The sequence below is a fragment of the Manis javanica genome, chromosome 15 (genome assembly GCF_040802235.1).
Source record: "Manis javanica isolate MJ-LG chromosome 15, MJ_LKY, whole genome shotgun sequence".
NCBI lineage: Eukaryota > Metazoa > Chordata > Mammalia > Pholidota > Manidae > Manis > Manis javanica.
Window position 1 is genome coordinate 16,886,412 of NC_133170.1, and position 25,243 is coordinate 16,911,654.

Sequence of the window (25,243 nt, forward strand, 5' to 3'; positions counted from 1 at the left end):
CTATCCCAGATCAAAGGACCTCTAAAACTGCCCCAAGAAGTTCTGGTCAGTACTGAAATCATTCTGAAAATATTACAAAACCTCTTACCCAGTGCTTTTTGGTCTGTATATGTATTTGGTCTATTAACTGGAAAAGAGAACCTTAAAAATGGCACATTTGTCCTCCAATAATTTGAGGTAGGAACCCAGGACTTTTCTTTTCCTGGAATCCAGTATCTGGATTTCACATCATGCTTTTAATATAAACAGCCATATGTGTTCTTCAATAAAAGTACACTTTCTACAATATAAAGATTTTTTTAACACAGAACAAGAATTTAAAGAGAAGTATGAAGCAAACTTCAATATCTTTCAATATTTTGCAATTCCTCCACCTTCTCTTTTGGATGTCTTTCTCATACTTGATTTTCTAGCAGCTTCTTAGCCACTCAACTTTATGCTGCCTTCCTCAAATACTGAACTCAATTTTAATGAAAATGATTCATTTTTACACTGATATCTTATTTATGTATTTACAATGATATGATCAGGAATGTAAAACACTGTCTTTTGGCATGCAAATAATTCAGCTGTCTGAGCCAGCATACATAGTGGTATTAAAGAAGGGTGCCTTGTATGAGAACATTCAGTGTGATGTGTATTTCACACAGTAGTTTTTACAGAGGGAATGAAGTGACAAAAGGTTTAAATTGTATAAATACATTTATAATACTTGTTTTTTCCTTAAAATATCAGGTCCACAGTTAGGTGTGTTTTGTGAGGATAAGTGCATTTGCTTAGTAGGAGGAAATAAGCAAGCCATGGGAAGTTGATCTCAAATTCAATATATGCATAAAATCACCTGGGGCGCTTGTTAAAATTCAGATTGTTAGCACTAATGCAAAGGCACTAGAACTGGAGAGAAACTCAAGATTTTTCTTAAGTTGCATCCCAGGTGATTCCAGTGCAAGTGATCCATAGAATGTATTTTGTGAAATAATGACCTAAATTGTCCAGATCCCCAAGACAAGGAATAATACTTTACTTCCTAATACCTAACATGATATTATCATCATTCAAATTTTATCCTATTATGGAGGTAACATGTCTTGTGTAGAAATTTAGAAAATATTTGGAAATAAAATAATTTTAAAAACCCAGAATTTCATTATCTAGATATAATATTTTAAATTGTTTTGTGTACTTACATTGAATTATATACACACATATGCCTTTATTAATCATATGAGAAGTAACTTTTTATTTTTAGAAAATCTTTTTCTATCTGTATTAGTCCAATTCTAGTAAAACAAAACAGAAACCATGCTAGGAATTGCAAACATAGAAGTGGTTAGCCAAATGTTTGAAACCCAAAATATTGTGTCATGAATATTTTAGGAACTTAGTGAATTCATTTTGATTTTGTTCTTGAAATTAATACAATGTTCATCAAAATGGAATCTTTTAAAAGTTGTTTAGGCTAGAAAATGTAACCTTGCTCTGAGTAGTGGCAGGATATTAAGGAAATTCAGATATTTGTTACTGCAGGAAGCAGCTGCCTTTCATAAGACTGAGGGAACAAAAAGTAAGTATCTCCTAGAAACTAGGAGCTCAAAGAAGGGACGACCACACAAAGGGACATTAGACAGCTAGAGAAACCCAGCACTGTTGGTGACTGGTCCACCAAGGATGGCTGCTACTTGGACCTCTGAAGAGGTACAGTGTGTATGGCTCTTCTTGCCACCAGCTGGGAAATGGAGATATCCTTTTTTTTTCTTGAAGCAATACTAATAGTAACTAGAAAAAGAATGGAAGTTTCTTATAAGCCCTAGATGCTAATAATTCTCCTTCTAATGCTTCCCACTAACAGAATATAGCAGGAACCCAGACGTCAAGAGGTTGGCTTCTCCAGTGACAACATAAAAAATCAGATTATAGAAGGGTAGGTAGACTTGGATTGAGAGAAATATAGTCACCACAGTCCACCCCTTGCATTACTCAGCAGCAATATACTTCCTTCTAAGCATATTCAAGCTCCCATAAAATACTAGTAACAACTCCATCCTTCTTCTTAATAAGGCACGACAATTCTTCATTTATATGAAGATTTATTTTTTACTATCTCTTTAAAAATGTAGACACAAAATACAACAGACACTGTATCCACTGTACCCTGCTAGAGGGCTTTTAATTCTATTTTCTTTTGAGCATAAATCCACCTGAATATTCAGTAACCTAAAGACTCAATTTAAAAATTATCAGCAACAATCCTTATATAAAATGATAGTAGAAATGAGAAGGAAAGGAACATTTTAATCGTGTTTATAAATACGTACATAGCAATAAAAGGATGGAAGTATGTCTCTATATTTTTTTCCACCTTGTCACAAGGCTTTAGTTTAATTCACGGCTTCATTGTTCCCTTGCCTATCCCATGTCCCCTTTGCTTATTTGTTTTTTCTTCTTTAACTTTTACAATTGGATGGAAGTTGAAGAGATTCACCAGAAATACCCTTGAATTTAAGAAAAAGTTCTCTCTGCCCCAACTGTGTAACATTAAACAAATTTCCCATTGAAAAATGAGATCAATCACCCCAATCCAGTGGTTGTAAAGCAGAATCTAAATCCATTGGAGTCTAAAGTTTAGATGACGGAGAGCAAAAATTATAAGAACGGGTAATCGGTAGTCTGGACACTAGTGACTACATTAGCCATTTCAAATGGAGGATCATTTATGGGCAAGTAGTTATACAGTTATTTGAAGATGGAAATTTTTTTTAAAGGGATGGTGAGATAACTTAAATATTAGTAACTGTAAGAATCTACTAGTATCCTGAAGGTGAGGTGAACCAAAGAGAGTACCGAATAGCTCAGGGAAGAAACTTCTGGATGGCTGTTTCTCAGATCTCTGAAGAAGCATAGTGTAGCTGGGGCTAGAAGTGCCAAAAAAGCCAAAAGATGGAACTGCCTTTGCTATTGCAACAACATTGCAGCAATTTCAGTGGTTAAGTTGTTGAGATTCATCTATACCTTTAAATAAAACCACTACCTTGAAGTTTTGAAAAGGGAAAGAAAGTCCTTTCCAACCTCTTGCCATCCAAATTAGTTCCAGTTCTTCTTACTGGCATAACTTCAGAAGTTAACTGGCTGAGGGAATATAAAAATATATAGTTTGCAGACCCCAATTCCAGTATCATAAGGTCTTAGAGTCAATAGGCAGAAAACTAGCATACATGCTCTTAAACATATTTGAGGATAATATTTTAAGGTCTGCAATATGATCCAATGTAAGCTCCCAATCTATTTACTGAATTACCTCTGTGCCCCGATTCTACCCCTAGCCAAGCCATTTGCCATGTGGTAGAAAGGATTCGGTTTCTGGACTGAAGCGCTGAAATGTTGAAATCCTGAAATGAAGTCCCTGGCCACAGGGCAAAGTTCAAACTCTTGGCCCCAGCGAAGTCTGATTGTGAACTGCCCCTTTGCAGCCTCAAGCTGTCATTCTTTGCCTCCCCTCTGGCTACAGTGATGCTCATGAGTAGTTCTTTAAAACGAGCCATTCTCTCAATGTGGCTCCAAACGTTTTAGATACATATCTGCCTGAAAACCTTTTTTTCTCTTTCTTTTGGTTTTTCCTACTCATCCACTTAATCATCATTCTATTTGGAAAGTGTTCCTGAATTTTCCATTTATTTCCTTCCCATAGCACAGTACTTATTGTACTGTAATCACTGATAAGTTTTCTGACCCACTGTTAAGAGCTTCTTAAAGACAGGCCAGTCTTGCTCCCCTGTCTATTCCCGGGCATGGCGTGTTTGAATTCACAGTTATGGCACCTAACTGACCAATAATTCACAGAAGACAAACCCCATGTTGCATACATACATGTAAATAGTTGTTTCTTATAATTAAACTAAAAGAAATTCAAAGTAAAATGAAATGAAATAAACATTTTAATCAATTTTCTAATACAAATACAAATTCAAATACAGAAAGTTTTGTAATAATCCAAGCATCCTTTAGTGTGTTCAAATTGGAAGATAGATTCATGGAGCTTTGGTAAGGGCATCATGGATATCTTTCAATATATTTCGATCCAGAAATTTCACTTCTGGGAATAATTCAGTGATGTAAAATGAAGCATTCTGTGTCATAGCATAAAATTATAACTGTCCCAATATCCCTCAAAAGAGTTAATAAAATATGTTTATATCTGTAAATTATAATATTATGTAACTGCCATTACAAATCAAGTCCATTCAGGAAGATAAGCTGCAAAATAGAATAGTTTTCTACCAACTTTCCCCATAAAACAATGATTCTGACAATCATCCATTGGCAAGGATGACTTTGGGGAAGTCTAGAAGTGCAGTGAAGAAGTTTCAGTGCACCCCTGGAGAAAAAAACCCAAGATTGGTCACACTGAAGAGGATAAGATGAACACCTTCACTTTATCTGCTTCACAAGCTGCAACCCCCCCTCCACCCAAGACAGCACAGCTTAGTCCCCCAAAAAAGCCTCTTGGTCTGGAAAATGAGAACATGCAAGTGAATGCCTGGATTCCCCAGTTGTATGGGATGATGCCAAAAAGGCCTGCTTATTTCTCCCCCTACCAAGGGCACTGAGGTGAGCTGCATGACTGAGGCATGCAGAGGGATCTAGAGAACAGCAGCCAGAACTTAGGACTTAGCAAAGGAACTAGGCTCCTACTAACTACTCTGTTAACTCAGAAAGACCCTCCTGAGCCACTGGGAATGCTTCAGCATAATAAAAGCATATACAACAATAACACACTAACATTCTCAGTGGAGAAAACCTAAAACCTTTCCTTTAAATATAGGAACAAGTCCAGGATGCTCCCTTTTGCTACTTTTTTTATTCAACATTGTACTGGAAGTCTTAACCAAAGTAATTAGGCAAGATAAAGAAATAGAAGGCATCCAAATCATAAAGGAAGAAGTAAAATTGTCCTGATTTTCAGAAGACATGATATTATATATAGAAAAACCCTAAGACTCCACTAAAACTGTTGAGACTAATAAATGAATTCATTTAACCTGCAGAATACAAAAATTAATATACAAAAAACATAACATTTCTATACACTAACAATATGTGATCCAAAAGAGAAATTTTAAAAGATCCATTTACATTTATCAAAAATAATAAAATACTTAGGAGTAAATGTAACCAAGGAGGTGAAAGATTTTTACACTGTAAACTATAGAATATTTATGACAGAAATTGAAGAAGAAATAGCTGGAAAGACAGCCTGTGCTCATGAATTGGAATAATGAACATTGTTAAAAAAAATCAATGCTCCCAAAAATAGATTGAATGCAACCCCAGTAAAAAATCCACCAATATTTTTCATAGAAATAGAAAAACAATCAAAAAATTCAATGGAAGCACAAAAAAATCCCAAATAGCTAACACAATTTTAAGGAAAACCAGCCAAGCTGGGAGACATTACATTTACTGATTTCAAACTATATGACAAAACCATACTGATCAAATATTATGGTATTTATATAAAACAGACACATGGACCAAACAACAAATTAAGAGCCCATAAATGAAACCTCATGTATAAGACCAACCAATATTTGTTAAGGGAGCTAAGAATACCCAATGGGGAAAAGATAATTTTGTCAATAAATAGTGCTGGGAAAACCTGATGTCCACATGTAAAAGAATGAAATTAAACACCCCTATTCTACACTATATGCAAAAATCAACTGAAAATGGTTTAGAGATTTAAACACACTTGAAATTTTTAAATTCTTACAAAACATAAGGGGAACTTCCGTGACATCGGTCTTGGCAATTTTTTTTTTTATATATAAAAAGAAAAGGCTACAAAAGCAAAACTAAACAAGTGCGACGATAGCTAACTGAAACGTCTGCACAGCAAATGAACCCATCAGCAAAATGAAAAGGCAACCTATGGAATGGGAAAAATATATATTTGCAAATCATATATCCAATAAATAAATATTGACAATATATAAGGCATTCTCACAAATAAACAGCAAATAATAATATAATAAATTTTTAAAAGGACTCAAATAGACATTTTCCCAAAGACATACAGACATTCAACATGTACATGAAAAAATGCTCAACATCACTAATCATCAGGGAAATGCAAATCTAAACCACAATGAGATACCACCTCACAGCAGTCAGAAAGGCTAGTATAAAAAAAGAGAAGAAATAACAAGTGTTGGTGAGGATGTGGAGAAAAGGGAATCATTGTGTACTGTTGGTAGGATGTAAATTGGTTTAACCTCTTCAGAAAACATTTTAGAGGGTCCTCAAAAAGTTAAAAATAGAAATACCCTATATCCAGCAATCCCACTTCCGGGTATATATGCAAAAGAAACAAAATTGTTATCTCAAAGATAACTGTACACTCATTTTCTTTGCAGCATTATTCATAACAGCCAAGATAAGAAACAATATAAATGTCCATTCATGGATGAATGGGTAAAGAAAATGTGTCAGTATGTATCACACCATGAAATATTGTTCAGCTTTAAAGAAAATCCTGACAGGTGTGGCAACATGGATGAGCATGGAAGACATTATGCTAATTGAAGTAAACCGGACAGAAGAGGACCAATACTGTATGTTATTACTTAGTGGAATCTAAAAAAAGAGAAATAAATTCGAACTTATAGAAACAGAGAGTCACATAATGACTGCAGACTATAGTTAGTACTACTGTTTAGTATACTTGAAATTTACTAAGAGAGTTGATTTTCAGTATTCTCATCAAAAAAATAAAAAGTAGCTGTGAGGTTACAAAAAGTAGCTGTGATAATGAACTTGATTGTGGTAATTATTTTGCTATATATAGAATGAATTCCATCCACATTTCTGAGTGAATAAATAAATAAATAACTGAACTTGCTGATGAGGAAATATGTGCAAAATATAATTTTAGAAAAAAGATAAAATTGGAAATATGTAATTTTTGAAATATGGTGTGAAAGTGGAAAGCATGTATAGATTATGCTTACAATGTATAAAATAAATGGAAATATATATGATAGTTACACATAATTCAATAACATAATTTTTACATATATTTTCAGTTTTTTTGAATATTATAATATTTATTGAGCACTTCTCCAGATGCTATAGCAGTGAATCTCATAGGGTTTCTATAATAGTGGGCAGCAGTGAAATAATAGATAATGTATAATATGTGATAAATGCTGCGAGAGGCAAATGTTGGAATAGGTATAGAGAGAGCTTGGAGAGGTGGGAAGTATCTAAAGCAAGATATCTAGAAACATTTCACAGCATGGCAATCCCTGCAAAACTGAACTTCTTATATGGTGCCTTGTTTCCTCTCTAACGATTACCTGAGAAATAGCAAGTAGAAAAGCATAATCCTGTGAGGTGTGAGCCTGAAACGTGGCACAGTCTCACTTCTACCATATTCTGTTGACCAAAACAGTCACAGAGCCTACTCAGATTCAAGGGAGGGATAATAGACCCTTTTGTTGAAAGGACAAGTACCCAAGAATAAGGGACCATTTTTATTTTTATTATGTCACAGTTTGCCCTCTGGTCACATATTATTTGCATTTTCCCTCATGAACAATATACTAACAGCCTTTCACTTACGCCAGATGTCTATTCGATTATGACATCAGGCTTAGATTTATGGTCAAGGATCTGTCATCTAAATAAAGTACCAGCACTGATAAAATACATTTGGTATAGTTTCTCTCAATCTGAAGAAAAGTGAACGAAAGACACCAGTTACTTGCCATTCACCCACTCAATATACAATGGGGAATAGGATAATTTTTAGTCATACCCATTCAAAGAGGGGAAAGAGAAACTCGTTGTAGTCACTGGCCCATAGCAATATTGAAATTCACCAGGCACATGATGTCAGTCCCTTGGTTAGGATTATTTATTAGGCCACCTTGGAGGAAATCCACCACATTTTTCCAGATTCTTGATTCTTCGCTCTAAACCATCCTTTGTTACACAAGAAATAGCCCATTTGATATAAGTAATATTTTTACCCTGCTTCTTGACCATAGTAGAATGGGGGATATGAAGGCCCCTTTTCAATTTGTATTGCTGCTGGCCCTTTCAGAGTTGGTATATAATTTCTTTACAATTTTGTGGAAGTCTGTTTTAAATTATCATCTATTTTGTTAGATAATAATCTAATAAAAAAACCTTCAAGTTAGGTGTTTTTTACCTTTAGACCTTTGTGGGACTATTTTAGGACAAGACTTTTATTTTTAAGAGATGTTCTACTAGACATTCCTCTAAGATCTTTACAAAGTTTTTGCCTAGCTAAAAGGGTTTATAAATCTACACCTTAAATCTTTTCTGGGTCCTAACAAAGGATTTTACAATTTCACTTTGAATTTTAGACATTAAGTCTACATTTTATTACCCTGGATTTGACATTTTCCTTGAGAAAATTTCATAATTCAAGAACTATTTTGCTACCTAAGAAAACTACTGGACCCTCTTTATTTTCTCTAATTTCTGCTTAAAAACTCAATCATTCCTTCTTTAATATATTTCTCTCTTGTCCTCTTTCATCATATACACCTAAAGGAGACAGCTGGAAGTTTTTTTATTTTGTCTGGAAACTTCTCCAAACATATCCACAAGTTTATTCGATAAGCTTTCAATATTCTAGATTATTACAGAAAATAACACTGCAAAATTTTTGAGACAATATAACAAGTGTCAACTTTTCTCCAGGTTTTAATACCTTTTTGTAAATGCATTTTTTATTTTAGAATAGTTTTAGACTTTCATTAAAGTTACAAACACAGCACAGAAAATTTTCTGTAATTTGCACCCAGATCTCCTTTTTGTAATATATTATATTACTATGGGGCATCTGTTAAAACAAGGAACAAATGTTATATCACTATTAACTAAACTCAATAGTTTATTTGATTTTCACTAGCTTGCCCTAATGTCTGCTTTTCTGTTCCAGGATACTATTCAGATATTATATTGTGATACAATGAGTCATAAGAAATGTCAATGGCCAAATATATGAATGACCAAATATCTACTTCCCAGGTATATTTGGTCTTCATCTACAGTTTCTGAAAACACTGCAGAGTCTCAAAGGTGAAACTGCTGTTTTGTCATGTTAATGAGAGACTTTTGGACCCCACCCAAGGGCAGGGACTAGAGGTTGAATCAGCCAATGACCAATAATTTAGTCAATCACGACTATGCAATGACACTCTCCCAAAAACCCCTGAGAAGAGTTTATTGCTCTCTGCTCTGTGGGATCCTGCTTCTCTGAGGGAGAGAGCTTTCACACTTGGGGAACCAGACACCTCCACATGCCACCGAGCCAGGCCCCAAGCTCCACAAGGATACAAGCACCTTTATTTGGGACCTTGCCCTGTCTCTCTCCATCTTGTTGTTAACTTGTATCCTTTATGGTATCCTTTATTAACTGGTAAACATAAGTGTTTTCCTGAGTTCTGTGAGCCACTCTAGCAAATTAATCAAACATAAGTGGGAGCTTGTTGGAACCTCCAATCTGTAGCTGGTAGGTCGGAAGCAGAGAACTGCCTGGGGCCTGCAACCCCCACCTGGAATTGGGGGTGGAGGGCAGTCCTGTCGGACAGAGCCCTTGACCTGGGGCACCTGGTGCTGTCTCCAGGCAGATGGCATCAGAATTGAGTTGAGTTCTCCAACTTCCTTGAGAATTGCTTGGTGTTATGTATGGGAAGACCCCCTCCCACACACTTATACACATTGGAATCGGTCTGGGAAACCAAATGGAATTATATTACTATTACTGCTATAAATAATACTATTATTGTTCTATATAGGAAAAGAACACACCTGCACACATGTGTACTCTGAAGGCACACCCTCTGACACACTCCCTTTTCCCTTTTTTTTTCTTTTCTGGTATCTTCAACATCTAGTATACTTTCTGCTATTTTTAAAAGCACTAAATGTTTTTTGAAATGAACCACACAGATAAACTGATGATCGCAGCATGCTTTCAGGTATTTTTCTGGTCCAGAACATCAAAATGTGTATCTCTCAAAATCAAAAAGCCACAGAAAAAATAACATATTTGTGGGTGGCTGTATTAAGTGCTTATGCTCATTTGCTTCTAGTTATTTATCCTTGTGATGGTGAATCATTATAGGAAGCCAACCAGGAATGATGAATCTTTAAAGAAATGTGTGCATGCATGTGTCTGTGCATGTCCTGAGTTTTTCTATCACCTTGGCCTTGATTGGCTGTAATTAAGAAACTAAACCACTAGAGGAATGCTCAGCTTCTTCTGGTTGCTCCAATAAATCATTTGCATTTTGTTCTTTTAATTATATTTCTTCTGCTAGATTCCTACAACTACAAGCTAGGAAGGTGAACGTTTAATAAACACTTAACCACTCTGTTAAAATCTAATATATGATTTTAAGCTATGTTGGGCTAAGTCTTTGCGGGCTTAAAAAAAAAGAAGAAAAGAAAGAAAGGAAAGGAGGAGGAAGAAGAAATCAATTTTGCTTTCCAACACTGTGAAGATGATTTTCAGCAGTACTTAAGAACTGAAGGGGAATAAGTGATTGATAAGGTAATTAAATGATAAAAAGTATCAGGCAAGGATGCAGAAAAAGTACAAATGAGAAAAATGATCAAGTATGCTCAATTCAAAAAAAAAACAGGTTCAAATCATATAAATTGTAATTCTTAGAGTAGAAAAGAAATCTGTTTTCTGCCTATAATTTTTTCAAATGCTTTTTTCTTAAAAAAAAGCAATCACTGTGGTTATGCTGTCTCCTCTTTTTCTGTCCCTCCCATTAGTGTCATTATTTTTAAATAAGGCAATTGTTTTATCATCCATGTCATTTTTCCTGTTAGTTTTATGCCTTTGGTTCAGAAATCAAGAATTTTAAAATTATTAATTATCAAATTTAAAATTATCAACTTTCCTTGTTTTTCATAATCTTTCTGTGACATCTTGAAAGATTAATCTTACAAGCGTCATGAAAACCAGACACATTAATATGGGACAATATGTAATGTTATACATATTAGACAAAAAAATTAAAATTTGTGATAGATTATGGGCTATAGTACTAGCAGATAGTTTTTCCTACTTAGGTGAATTTAAGAATTTGCAGTTAGAATAGTCTATGCTATAGAGTCTTGGAGTCTAAATCACTGATATCAAATTCAGACTTCGGGGAGTATAAGTCTTTCGGGCTATTAGAGAATAATTTAGCAAGTTGCTTTCCTAAAAGCAGCAATTTGGATATTACCTAACAGAGCTCAGAGTATTGGTGTAATGATAAAATATGAAGTCAGTCTTTAGCAACATTATTAGCAGGATATGAATCCTTTCGAAACCTCTTCTACCTCCTTATTTTTCTCCTGCTCTGATTTAGATTCCATCTCTGTCTCAATTTTAGCTTGTGGTTCTGGTTTTCTTAATAAATAAATCTTCACTGTGTATTCCTCTGCACTATAGCATTATATGCTTTCCTGGGTAGGAAAACTCACTCAGACATGCCCCTAGAAGAATTCAATATCGATGGATGTGACCGTAAGTCCGCGTGGACCTTCTCTAGACTTCAGACAAATAATGAATTCAGACAATGACTTTTGGGATACAAATATGAGGAAACACTTCAAAATTTATATATAACAGTATCTGATTGGAGTTGCAAAGCACAGCGGCAGGCCTTAACATCAACTTAATAAAAGGGACTAAATACATTTGGAAAATATTTTTTTTGTTATATTCATATTCACTATATCTGCATTTCAAAACTATTCTGATAAGAAAAAATGTGAAAGACATAAATTGTGTTGTGAGTTTTACAGAAACCATTAAAAATACGTAAGTGCGTTAGTATGCAGAGGTATAAATTTTAGATGTATTTATTAACATTTAAGACAGATCTGACAATCCTTTGAGATCTTCCTCAATAGGCAAGGGAATTGATGACTGTTACAAATAAAAAATAAATAATAAATATTCACAGGACTTACAGAGTACTATCCTACCCTCAAACACACTAATTTAAACTCAAGAAGAATTTTTTTGAATGATTACTTAAGGAAAAGTACTATTTTATGCATTTCAGAGGATGCAAAACTCAATTTATCTTATTCTTCAATTAATTAACAAGCTAATTCCCCAATCTACGTCCCATCCCTCCACTTTGCTGGGCTCTCATGAGTTAAAATCCAACTCTCTGCCTACTTCATTACAGAACTCACACAGCCTCACGTAGCTGGAGAAAAACACACAAAAACAATGCTGTGTCCACATTAAATTCATGACCAGTCTCAAGTGGGTCTAGCAAGTATACTACAGTCAGCCACCCTCTTCTTCCTCCTCCATAAGACTAGTTCTAACTTTTTCTTTTCTTCCTACCTTTAATACCTCCTTCCAGATTTCAGTCTTAGTTGCTGGCTTTGCTTCCTATTTCCCTCAAAGGATAAAAAATAAAAGAGAGAGAGTCAATTAGAAGATGTGGTGGACCCACCATAGGATGACCACCAATGAGTCACACTCACATACAGGCCCTTCTGCTTGAGTGTGGGTACGACCTGTGACCTATTTCCAATCAACAGAATATGGAACGGGAAGGGAGATTACATTATATAGCAAAGAGGAAAGGATCTTGCACATGTAATTAATATCTCTTTTCACTTGATTTCAGTTAATCAAGAGAGATTATCCTGGATGGGCCTGACAATCAAGGCGACTCTGTTAAAGAGGGCCTAAGCCTTCTCTGAAGACAGAGAGGCAAAGCAACAGAGAATCTTTCTGGGACATGCTTCACAAGCTTTGAATAAGCAAGCTGTCGTGAGTTCTACAGCTGCAAGGAGATGAATTCTACGAACAACCATATGAGCTAGGAAGCAGAGCCCGAGCCTTAGATTAAGCCACAACTCTGACTGACATCTTGACTGCAACCTGGTAGATCTAAGCATCAGACAACAGCAAGGCCATGTCTGGGCTCCTGACCCATGAAAACTGTGAGGTGGTGAGCATGTGTTCTTTTAAGGAGCTAAGTTTGTAGTAGTTCGTTATGCAGCAACAGAAACTTAATACAAATGATTATTTTTTATTTCATATATACACCTACCTGATTCTGACCCCAGAATCTGCCTTTTCTCTTATAATGATGTGTGGCTATTTCCTGAACATACCTGAGGGTAGTACATTATACACCAATGTCTCTCAGGTATTCAAGGACATCGTTCCTCGTGTTGTGGAGTGTGTGTTTGTATGTGTGTGTGTGTGTAACTCGTATTCCTTTCCTACTACATACCCATTTCCTTGTTCTCCTTTACAAAGGTACACAAATTTGAAAAAGTTTACTTATCTATACTAACTCTTCAATCTGTTTTGAACCTGTCTGATGAACATTTCACCTTTCACAATTCCAGAAAAAAAATTGCTCTTATCAATATCAACAATAACTTCCATATTGCTGTATCTGATGGCTTATTATCACTTTTTATCTAAGGTGACTTATTAATAGTACATAGGAATACTGACAACCTCTTCCTTAGAACAGTGTATTTAGCTAGTAAAACATCACACACTGATGATTTTTCTATCACCATTGTCTTTTCTCCTCAATATGTTTGCTATGAACTCTTAATATTATGCCTCCTTGAGTGGCCCATGAGCTTCTGCTTTTTCTCTCTTTTGGCACCCACTTGTGTAGTAATCTCATCAAATTTCACAGTTTTACTACCATCCGCTTTCTGACAACTTCCAAGTTAATTGTTTTAGCCTTGCCTTCTCCACTGAACTCAAGACTCATAAGTCTGACGCCCTCCTGGAATCTCCACATATAAATCTAGTGAGGATCTCACACTTAATATCCACAGATCTGCTGAGATCTACCTTCATAATACTTTTAGAATCTGATAAATTTTACATCTAGCACATAACCAACTCCATTTCCATCACTTCACCCCTGGAATACTACAATCATATCCACTCCAGTCTCTCTTCTGAGCAACAATCAGTGATTGTTTTGAAACAAAAGGGTTCTTTCTCTACTGCTCCAACCCCTCAAATGGTCCTACATTTTCCTCTGAGTAAAAAATCAAAACCTCTTTGATGGTCTTCAAAGCCCTTTACAATGGAGCTCCATTTTCTTCCCAGTCCTATCCTCTCGCATCATCTGCTCTAGCTTTATCTAGCTGTATTGTTATCTTTGGTTAGCTGCTCACATGCCAGGCATAACCCTGCCTTAGAGACATTTCACTGGTTGCTCCCACTGCCAAAAATACCCTTTCCTAGATATCTACACATCCTTTAAACCTTTTTTCCTATATCACCTTGTCAATGAAACTGACTTAATGATCCTATTTAAAATTGCAAACTGTTACCCCTCAAAATTTCTGTTAGTACTTCCCTGATCTTTATTTTCTAAATAAATTTATCACCTTATAATATGCTGAAAAGTTCTGTCTTCTTTATTAAATGACTTTAGGTATCTGGTCAGAATGACTAGACAATATAGGTTTTCAGTATACTTGAGGAATGTAGGAATAACTAAAGAAAGAATAAATTAATAAACAAATAAATATGAGAGAATTCAGCTTAGAAAGGATCAGTAATTTTTTTCCAAGATAAGAGTAGCAGAGCCAATATTTAAATCTAGCTTTTAGGGTTTCAAAGCCTGTTTTTCAATACAATAAGTGTACTAGGTTTCAAAGCCTGCATCAATTTTTGGAAATAAAAGATAATAGAACATTGAAATTAGACTTAGGACTTCACAGAATAGTGAAGATACAATTAAAAAATAATTTGAATACATTTTTTTCAGGTATTTTTAAATAAGGTCTCCCCAGAAGCACAGAAAAAAGGGATACTTACATTGAGTCTTAAAGATTAGAAATTTACTAGCCGCTTATAGCATATATAAAATGGTATTTTCAAAGACATAGCTGAAATAGAGTGGAAAATTTAGATAAGGAGAGGAAAGAGTAAGTGGAGAAAATGGGGCTTTAACAATGAAAAATACACAGCAACAATTGGCAGGAACCTGGATCTTCCTTTTCTATTTCAAATGTTAGTCCAGTCAGTATGGTAAACAGTAATCACAGGCAGTGATAAAAAATTCTAAGCCCTGGAATTTTGTTACCTCCCTAGAGGCCTCTGAGAAAAATGATTTTATCACATACATACCAAGAAAATGTGCATCTTTATCTCCAAAAGATCTTTATCTCTGGCACCAACATAATCCTTTTGGAAAACTTCATGGCTCTGTGTTTGATGTCCCTATGAGAAACCCACCACAATAAGTGTTGATTGAAAGCCTCCTCAGGAGCTTCCAACTTAAGTTTTAACTTAAAATTCCACCATCAGTATCTTTCCAACCCAGTGATAAGAAATGACGAATTAGATGAGAGTGAGTAGAGGGAGAGAAATGAAAAGAGTCAGAATTGAAAGTTTCTTGAGAATGAGTCTCAAACATAATGTGGTCTAACTTAACCTATTTCAGGACTATCTCCTTGCACTCCTCAAGTGAGCAGAGCCAGAATCCTCTCCGAGAGATCAGATTTCCTTAGAGGGAATGACGTTGTAGCAAAGGGCCTATGAAAGAATTCCACTTTAGCTCATTATCTCCCTCGTCTTTGAATGAGGAATGAAGCAAAGAGTATCCTGAATTTCTTTTTTTAGTGGGTAGATCATCTGAATCTATTGAAACATGTTGAATGGTAGATTGGCATCTGATACTCATTTTATAAATATGGAAGAAAAGGGAAGGAGAGAAAGAAAATTCATCTGGATGCTGGGAGACCAGTTTGGGCGCTGATTATTTTGATGAGAATCTAAACATAGGCCAACAACTAGGGAGAAAGAAAGACAACTGTGAGAGATAAAAGAAAGGTCAACAATTTAAAGCAATGCCAAGCACAAGGACAATTCAGATTATGCAAGACAGTAAGGCGTTTAGGATGATTCCCAGGATTTTGGCTTTAATAATTGGAGCTGCTGGGAAAAGAAAAAAGTCAGAGTTAGTATCTTGCAGTGATTAGTACTTTGTGGGGCTAAAAGAACAAACAATAAAACTCCAAAATTTATTTCAATGAACAGCCTTGAATTAGGTGTTCAGTTGTCAGTTAAATAAGAAGATGATTAGGCTGTGAACATATTGGCCAGTGTACTAATTTGCTGATCATCATAAGCTGGTGGCCAGACAACTACATGCTTCAGCTGGGAAGATGTTCTCATGTGAACCAAGGATAAGAATAGTTGACAGTTTTGGGGAGCTTATAGTAACTAAGGTCCTAGCAATAGACTGCAGTAATTTTACCTGAAGATATCTAAAGAGTAAATTTGATTAGATGATTGAATTGTTTTTAAAATTGCCATAATTTTCTTGGATTTAAAGAATAATCCACTCCAATTTACTGTATGGTTGTATATAAATACTTGCTCACTTTCCAACATAGATAATTGGATAATTGTAAGATTGTTATTGTATTCATATGCAATTTCCTATATTGTTCCTCTCTTTCTTATATTGTTCCGCATCTTCATCAAGACAGAATTTCCCAGTTTTATTTTGGTCCATTTGGTAGATGTTAAACGGAATCACTGTGAACCTTATTTTGCATGTCCCTGATTAATAATGCAGTTGACATGTTTCTACCTGTTAGTCAGCCATCCAAAGTAACTCTTCTATGAAATGCCCTTTGTTCTGTTTTGTTTTGTTTTGGCAATTTGTCATCCTTACTCACTTTAAATAGTTTTATAGATAGTCTGAATATTAATATTTTGATGTTATGGCTTTTATATTTAAAAATTATGTATTTTATACTTAAGAATTAGAATTTAGTTTTATATATGGTGTAAGGAAGGAATCCAATTTCTTTTTCTTAAAATCCCTAATACGGGCAATTGTTCAAATACCATTTAATGATTAGTCCACCCTTTTTAACCTATTTGTTTTGTTCCATTTTCACATACGAAGCTTTCTTACATGTGTGGCTCCATGTTTAGGGTCTCTGTATTTTTCAGTTAATATGTTACCCCTGCCTTAATTCCATTCTATTCTAATTGCAGGGGCTTTATGAAAAATCTAGATATTAATTGTCACATGTTATTCATCCTCAATCTACTTTCTTCAGATGCATATTGATTCTTCTTGGGCCTTTGCTCTTTGATTAAAATGCTGAAGTTAGCTTGGAAATATTCCTGAAAAACTTAAAGGATCTTTACCATAATAGCACTGAATCCATAAATCAAATTAGGAAAAATTGAAATCTATAATCTATAGGATAATTTATCTTTCTATTATAGATATATTTATCTACTGCATTTAGGTTTTCATTAAGAATTTTTAAATTAAATGTTATTTATTTAATTTTAGTTCAAACAACATTTTATTTCCATATTTTATTTTTAAATTTTGCTTGAATTTTACTGAAAGGTAGTTGATTAAATCTTGACAAATTCACTTATTACAGTAAACACTAATTAAATACTTTTTGAATTTTATAACAGAAAGTCCAGCTCCTGGAAAAATTGGCCTTAAGATTATGCTTTTCTAATTTTATGTCTTTCTTTTACTGCTAATTACATACATAAGGACCAACAGAATATTTTTGAATATAATTCATAGTGTTTTTCTTGACTTCAAATGTACATTATAGTTAATTTGTTTTCTGCTTTGTGGATAAAGCTAAATTATTATTGCTGTATCAACTGTAATGATGCTTATTGCTAAAAAATATGCTTGTCTTATTTGCCTGTTACCCATTTATTGGTTAGTAATTCTCTGATACAACTATTTGACCTCAAAATTTTTGAGTTCCTGTGATTTAAGTAATCCTTTTCTAAACAACATAAATCTAACTTCTTTTGATTGGAAAGTGTATTTATTTTACAATAACTGCATTTACTAAAAATAAGTTTTAGTGAAATACATATCATCTTATTTTTCTCTTTCTTTTACCACTTTTTCTTCTATTTTTTTTTTCATTTTCTCCTTTGGGGTTAATTTTTTTCCCCTCTTCACTCCATCCCCCCTGTAATTATTTAGAAATTATATACTCTATTGCCATTTTTCATAGTTACAGTAGCCACCTCTATAGTTACTCTATTTCAAAATTTCCAAATCATATGATATTTTTGTGGAGAGTTCTCCTATCAACATTAATTTTTAATTTCACATATTAACATTTTCCTATTTTTACACCAGTGATCATTTTTTTCTCAGCATTCCTTTTTGCATTTTGGATCTTTCTTCTGGAATGCTTTCTGGAAGTTGTCTTTTATCAATTGTCTTTTCCTTGGAAATTCTGTGGATAATTTTAGTTGACTAAAGTTGTTTACTTCGTTCTCTTTCTTCCAAGATACTTCTTCAGGGTCTGCTATTCCTGATGACTGTTATTTTCTTTAGCGTTCTGAAAATTCTTGGAAAAATTACAAATATAATTACATTATCAAATTATAAGAGAATTTTAAATTCAACAGTAGCAGTTTGACAAAATTTAAGCTATTCACAAAGAAAAGAGTCAAATGGTTGAAGTTATTTTACTGAACAATTTAAAAGCTGCTGAGCTTGTTCTAAATTACACACTCACAAACATATATGTATATGTCCCAGCCAGGAAAATATTCCCATACATCTACCATTGGTGAAAGATATGGAAATATGATGGTGGTATACTCTGTAGTATATTTCAACTTTTATATAAATTTGAAATTTTTCAAAGTAAAAAGTTGGTGGGGAGAAATAGAAGAAATAAAATGGTTAGGAAATAACAACTTGAGTCATCTGAGACATATGTTATAGATGCCAAACTGTCATTGAATAGTTATTGGGGAGGTTAAAACTACTGTCTTAAGTCAGGTAGCAAAAGACAAATCCCATATGATTTCAGTTACATGTGGAATCTAAAAAGCAAAACAAACAAACGAAACAGAAATAGACTCATAAACACAGAGAACAAAACAACTGGTGGCTCCTATAGGCGAGAAGTGTAGGAGGATGGGTGAAACAAGCAAAGGAGATAAAGAGTACAAACTTCCAATTATAAAATAAATTAGTCCCAGAGATGAAAGTACAGCATAGGGAATATACTCAACAATATTCTAATACCAAAACAGATGGTAACTACACTTACCATGGTACTTAGTAATGTGTATCATTGTCAAATCACTATGCTGTACACCTGAAACCAATATAATACTGCATATCAACTATACTTCTATTAAAAATAAATAAAGCTACTATCTTAATTAAACCAATGTATAACGTATTTTGAGGTATCATTCGGGAATGCTGAGGGAAGCTTACTATCATCTTTTCTGCTCAATTTTGTACAAGGGGGTTCTCCAATTAGCAATAAATAAATAAATAAATTAGTAACACAAAGATTTAGAAAAAAGAAACTACTGTCATTATTTACATATACTTGTCTATATGAAAATATTTTTAAAAAATACAGAAAAGAATTGACTTGGAGGCTTAAGCAAGATAGCTTTATTTAACACCATTATGAAAAAATTAGCTGTGTTGAAATTCAAAATGACCAAAGGGTTGGTAGATATAACGATGTCAGCTTGAAATATCTTGATATGATGTCACCCCCCACCCCAAGAGAAACAAAAAGTTAAAATATGAAGCAGCAATGAATGACTCTAAAATCTCAGTATCTTAGAGCTCAAAGTACGTTTTGGTGTTCATGCCAGATATGCTTTAGCACTGGCCCACCTTGTATTCCATGAGAACCCAAAGTGATGGACGAACACCACCTGAAACACTGCCATTGGAGAGAAAATGCAAAGACCTAACCGTGCAGTAACCCTTAAAGTTTCTGTGAGAAGTAATATGTGTAGTGTCCTGTATATATAAAATGAACAAGCTTGATCTCAAAGATCTAGGGAAATACAACCCTCACCTAAGGGGAGTAATAAATATTTCCATATGACAATACCATCTACTAAAATAACAAATGATACCATTTAAAGTATCAACCAGGAAATAAGGAACATAGGAATAAATATTACCAAAGATATTCAAGACTTTTACACAGAAAATGTTAAAAGGTCATTAAAATATATTAACAACAGCAAAAAGAAATGCTCATAAGAATGCAACTATCCACAAATTTATATATAGATTTATACAGTTCCAATTAAAAAAAATTACTCATGCACATTTCTAATAATTTGACAAACTGACTCTAATATGGCTATCATCGGATATGTTAAAAATAGCCAAGTGGCTCTTGAAAAATTATGGGGTGGGGAAATTTGCTCTATCAGGTATCAAAACTAATCTTAATAAAACTATTAATTAAGGAATAAAAGTAAATATAGTACAACAGAAGTGTCAGGAAAAGAGCAACTACTCCATAAATGATACTGGGATAACATCTATTTGAGGGAACAGAGTGGAACTGGTTTGCTACTTCACATCAGACTAATAAATCAATTTCAGGTAGAACAAGTAATGCAAGACAAAACATTTTATAACTTTTAGAAAGAAATAAAATAACAGCATTAGGACTTTGGGTTAGGGAAAATTATTTTATTTTAAAATATTGGTTTATGAAAGAAAATATTAATGGCATATGAAGAAAGATAGTGCATTTACTACAGTAAAATTAAACTTTGTTTTTCATGAAAAGACTCTACAGAGACAAGTAAAAGATGAGGCAGAAGCCGGAAGAAATTACTAGCAATTAACATAGCCATAAAATAATTAGTACATGGAGCATAAAACATTCCTTCAAATAAGTTAGATGAACATCCCTTTACATTTAAAAAGGAAAAGACATTTGGCCAAACTGTTAACAAGTATGTCAAGGAACTGAACAGAACAGGCAGTCGTATAAAAACCACACCAGAATTAGAAAAATGTCCATTAAGACCACAATAATATATCTGCAAGATCGATGAAGACTTAGAAGCTATGTCTTGGTAAGGCTATGGAGCAATAATATCTTACAGACTGCTGGTGGAAATGAAGGTTACCATTGACAAAGCTTGTTATGGAACTGTTTCTGTAACCTAGGTTAGACATGTTGACCTATACAAATAAGAGGTTAAAGATTCAAGAAATATTTGAGTCAAATGTATGATTCTAATTCTTAGGAATTCCATTATATATTTAACCAATCAATATTCAAGGGAACCCTCATTACACTGTTAGTAGAAATGTAAATTGGCGCAGCCCCTATGGAAAACAGTATGAAGTTTCCTCCAAAATTAAGGTAGACTTACCATATGATCCAGCTATTCTACTTCTATGTATTTATCCAAAGAAAATATAAACACCAATCTGAAGAGATATATGCATCCCTATATTTATTGCAGTATTATTTACAATACCCAAAATGTGGAAACAATATAAGCATCCATCAATGGGTGAATGCATGAAGATGTGATACATATATACAATAGAATACTATTCAGCCATATAAATGAATGAAATCTTGCTATTTGTGAAAACATAGATAGATCTGTAGGTATTATGCTAAGTGAAATAAGTCAAACAGTGAAAGACAAATACCATGATTTCACTTATATGTGGAATAAAAGCAAAACAAAAAAAATAAACAAAACTAAGAAATACCAGAAATATATAGGTGGTTGCCAGGGGGAAAAGGGGTTGTTGGATAGGCAAAAATCATGAAAAGGTCAATTGTATGGTGGTGGATGGTATCTAGGCTTATTACAGTGAATACTTTATAGTGTATACAAATAGCGGGTTATGTTGTACACATGAAACTAATACAATGTTGTATACCAATTGTACTTCAATAAAAAAGTATTCAGTCATTCAATCTTGATTTTCATCTGTTATCTTAAATATATGGCATTTCATTTTTTAATTCCTTAGGTAGCTGCATTGTCTATAAAAAGAATATTGATTTCTTAAAAGTAAAATGCCTAGGTCTTTGAGAATAAGGCTCAAAACTTGGAATTGGATTCTGCCCCATTTCTTTGGACTGCATATGGGATAGAAACTTTGGGTGGTCTCACTGCATACCTTGTAATTAAAATACAAGCCTATGTGGTATTTAAAGCAGGTGTGAGCTCAAACTGTTAATTGCGCTATAAATTCATGCTCTTGCACCTGAAGAGGATTCATTTGTATGCACATTTTCAAACATATTACAAAAGAATTACCAACATATGCTGTATATTCTGTGCCATTAAGTCACAGAACAGGCAACAGCAATTCGCTCATATAAGTGTGGTGCAGGTGTTAAGTGGTATCACAGATGTGATATGATTGAGAAAAATACTGTAATTCAGTGCAGCAGGTAGAGTTATTTCCTAGAAACTTTCTTCCAAACTGTTTTAAAGCATAAAATCATGCAATTGAAGATACAATAAAGATTGCATTAAAGGGAGACAAATTAAAAGATAGTTAAAGAGCAGGAAATCCACTTCCATAAGGTTGGAAGTTGCAATTTTCTTTTGAGGTCTTGAACTATACCTTGAACTTTGATAAAAGTTTGATAAACCTGTTTATCACCAGGAAAGCAATCATTTCTCCAGGAGATCTTGATATTAGATGTGTAGATGTTTACACCTATCTGTTACATCAAAGCTCTGCTCTAGTAAAAGGTAATGAACCTGGGAAATCATTACATGGAAAATGTTAAATTCATTCTAGTTATTTTTAATATGATATTTATAGTAGGTTGAAATGTAGTGAAACTAGAGTTATGAAAAAGTTAAAAATTCAGATTATTTCGAATCCTTTATGATGTGTGGACTTTAAAAACTGAGATAAGATATTCTTTGAATATAAGATTTGCCCTTTAAAATTTCATCAGGTCTTAGCCAATGACCTATTAAGACCCCAAACTCTTTGTGAAAATTTTAGGGCAGAATCCTGTGGAATGGTGTTAATCTCTGTGATGGTACTTCAGGAATAGCTCTGAGCAAGAGAAACAAATGTTGACTATCAAATCCAGAGTTGATTCCATAAAAGTGATGACATAATATGACCTTTGTAATTTTCTCCTGGAAGACAGTTTGTTGATCAGAGTCATTAGCAAATTTAATTTTCAAATAATCGTAAATGCAAGTAAATGTAAATAGGTATTAAGGATAACAAAAAAGGAAAGCAAAGCTAATATGAAATAAGCTATGTTAACTCAATTTCATGTTAAAGATTTCATTATCCTGTTATAAATTCCGTGATGGTTAATTTTATGTGACAACTTTGCTGGGACACAGTGCCAGGTATTTGGAAAAATATTATTCTATATGAGGGTGTTTTTGGGTGAGATTGATATTTAAATCAGTGGACTCAGTACAGCCAATTGCTTTCCACACTGTGGGTGGGCCTCATCCAATCAACTGATGGCTTTAATAGAACAAAAACTGACCCCTTCTGAGCTAGAGGGAATTCTCCCAACAGACGGCCTTGAGATTTGACTGCAGCTTTAGCTTTTCTGTGGGTCTCCAGCCTGTCATCCCACAATGCAGCTTTTAACTTGCCAGAGTTCATTATTGCAAGAGCCAATTCATTAAAATAGATTTTTCTTGGTTTACAAACACATCCTATTGGTCCTGTTTCTTTAGAGAACTCTAATATGCAGGCATACCTCATTTTATCGTGTTTCACCTTACTGCGCTTCACAGATACTGTTTTGTTTTATACAAATTAAAGGTTTGTGGCAACCCCACATAGAGCAAGTCTGTTGGCAACATTTTTTTACATGGCACCATTTATTTACATGCTAACTAAGCATCTGAACCGTCAACAGGTTTTCAGAAAGTAACCACAGTCATTCAGCACATATCATATTGTGCATATCAGCAATAAATAGCTGATAGTTTAGGTGAGATAGAAAAAAAGCTAGCAGGCATAGAATTTAACCTATTTAGCTAACAGTAGCAGGACTCCAAAATAATCACTCAATAATTCCTGCTTTCTAATATTTGCACCCTTGTGTAATTCTCTCTCACATTGGATTAGGGTTACTATGTAATTGACCGATAGAATATGGTGGAAGTAATGGTGTATGCACTCTGAGACTACATTATAAAATACAAAGCAACTTCTGCCTTAGTCTGGTTTAAGTTAATTGCCATCCTGTGAGGACACTCAAGCTGTCCTGTGGAGAGATCCACATGACAAAGTACTTCAACCTCCTGCCAATAGTCAATAAAAAACTCAGAACTTCAGACAACATCATTTCAGTGTGCCATCTTGCAAGCAGATCCTTCAGCCCTGGTCAAGCCTTCAGACAGCAGCTCCAGCCAGTACTATGACTGGAATCTCATGGGAGACCCTTAGCCAGAAAGCCACCCAGTTTTTATTACTCTCATATTTCTGACTTTCAGAAGCTATATGAGACTATAAATATTTGTGTTTTTAGTTGTTAATAAGTTTTGGGGTATTTTGTTACCCAGCAATAGATGACTAATACAAGATGACTGTAAAATGATTAACTAACAATGATGTTTGTAATACTTAGAGTCAGAGAATAGATATGATTAGACTCCTAGGATTCTGTTAAAAGCATCAGCAAGCATTTGGCAAATACCAACTCTGTGTCAAATTGTACCATAGGTGCTTGGGTAGTACAAAGTGCAGTATAACATTTGGTTCTGACTTCAAATTGAGAATGGAGGATACACACATAGGAAAGTATTGGAAACAATTGATTTTGTTTGGGCGAGACAGATTTATGAAGCAGGTAGCATTCTGCTGAGTAAAAAAACGCATGATAACATGTCAGGGACGTCAGGAAAAGATCAAGGAAGCAGACTGAAGTTAAACTGGTTTTAGACAAATGTGTAAGATTTGCACAGAAGGAAGAAAAGAGAGAATATATTCTTTTAGGAGAATGTCATAATCAGAGTTGTATGGTGAAATCAATGTGTAAACATTCATATAAATATTAATTTTTCTGTAGTAGCGACTCTGACTTGGGGAATATACACAGATACAGATTGATAGAGTAGGGTCCTTCAAAAAAAGATCTGACTGCTAGGCAGAATATTCTGATTTTAATAGCATTCAGGGGACCTACAAATGATCTTAAACAGTGAAAGCACCTTGACATTTCCTCTAGTGGGGAATGAAACTCACTACTGAGAGAACGTATTAGATCCTTGTACAACCATAATTCTTAGCAAGTTCTTACTTATCTTGACCTGAAAGTTGTCTTCCCTTAATTTCCACATTTGCTCTTACTATGTAGTACAAAAGAATTACCAGGGAATCATAGAACCTTGCACTGAAAAGAACCTGAAACTGATCTATTCTAC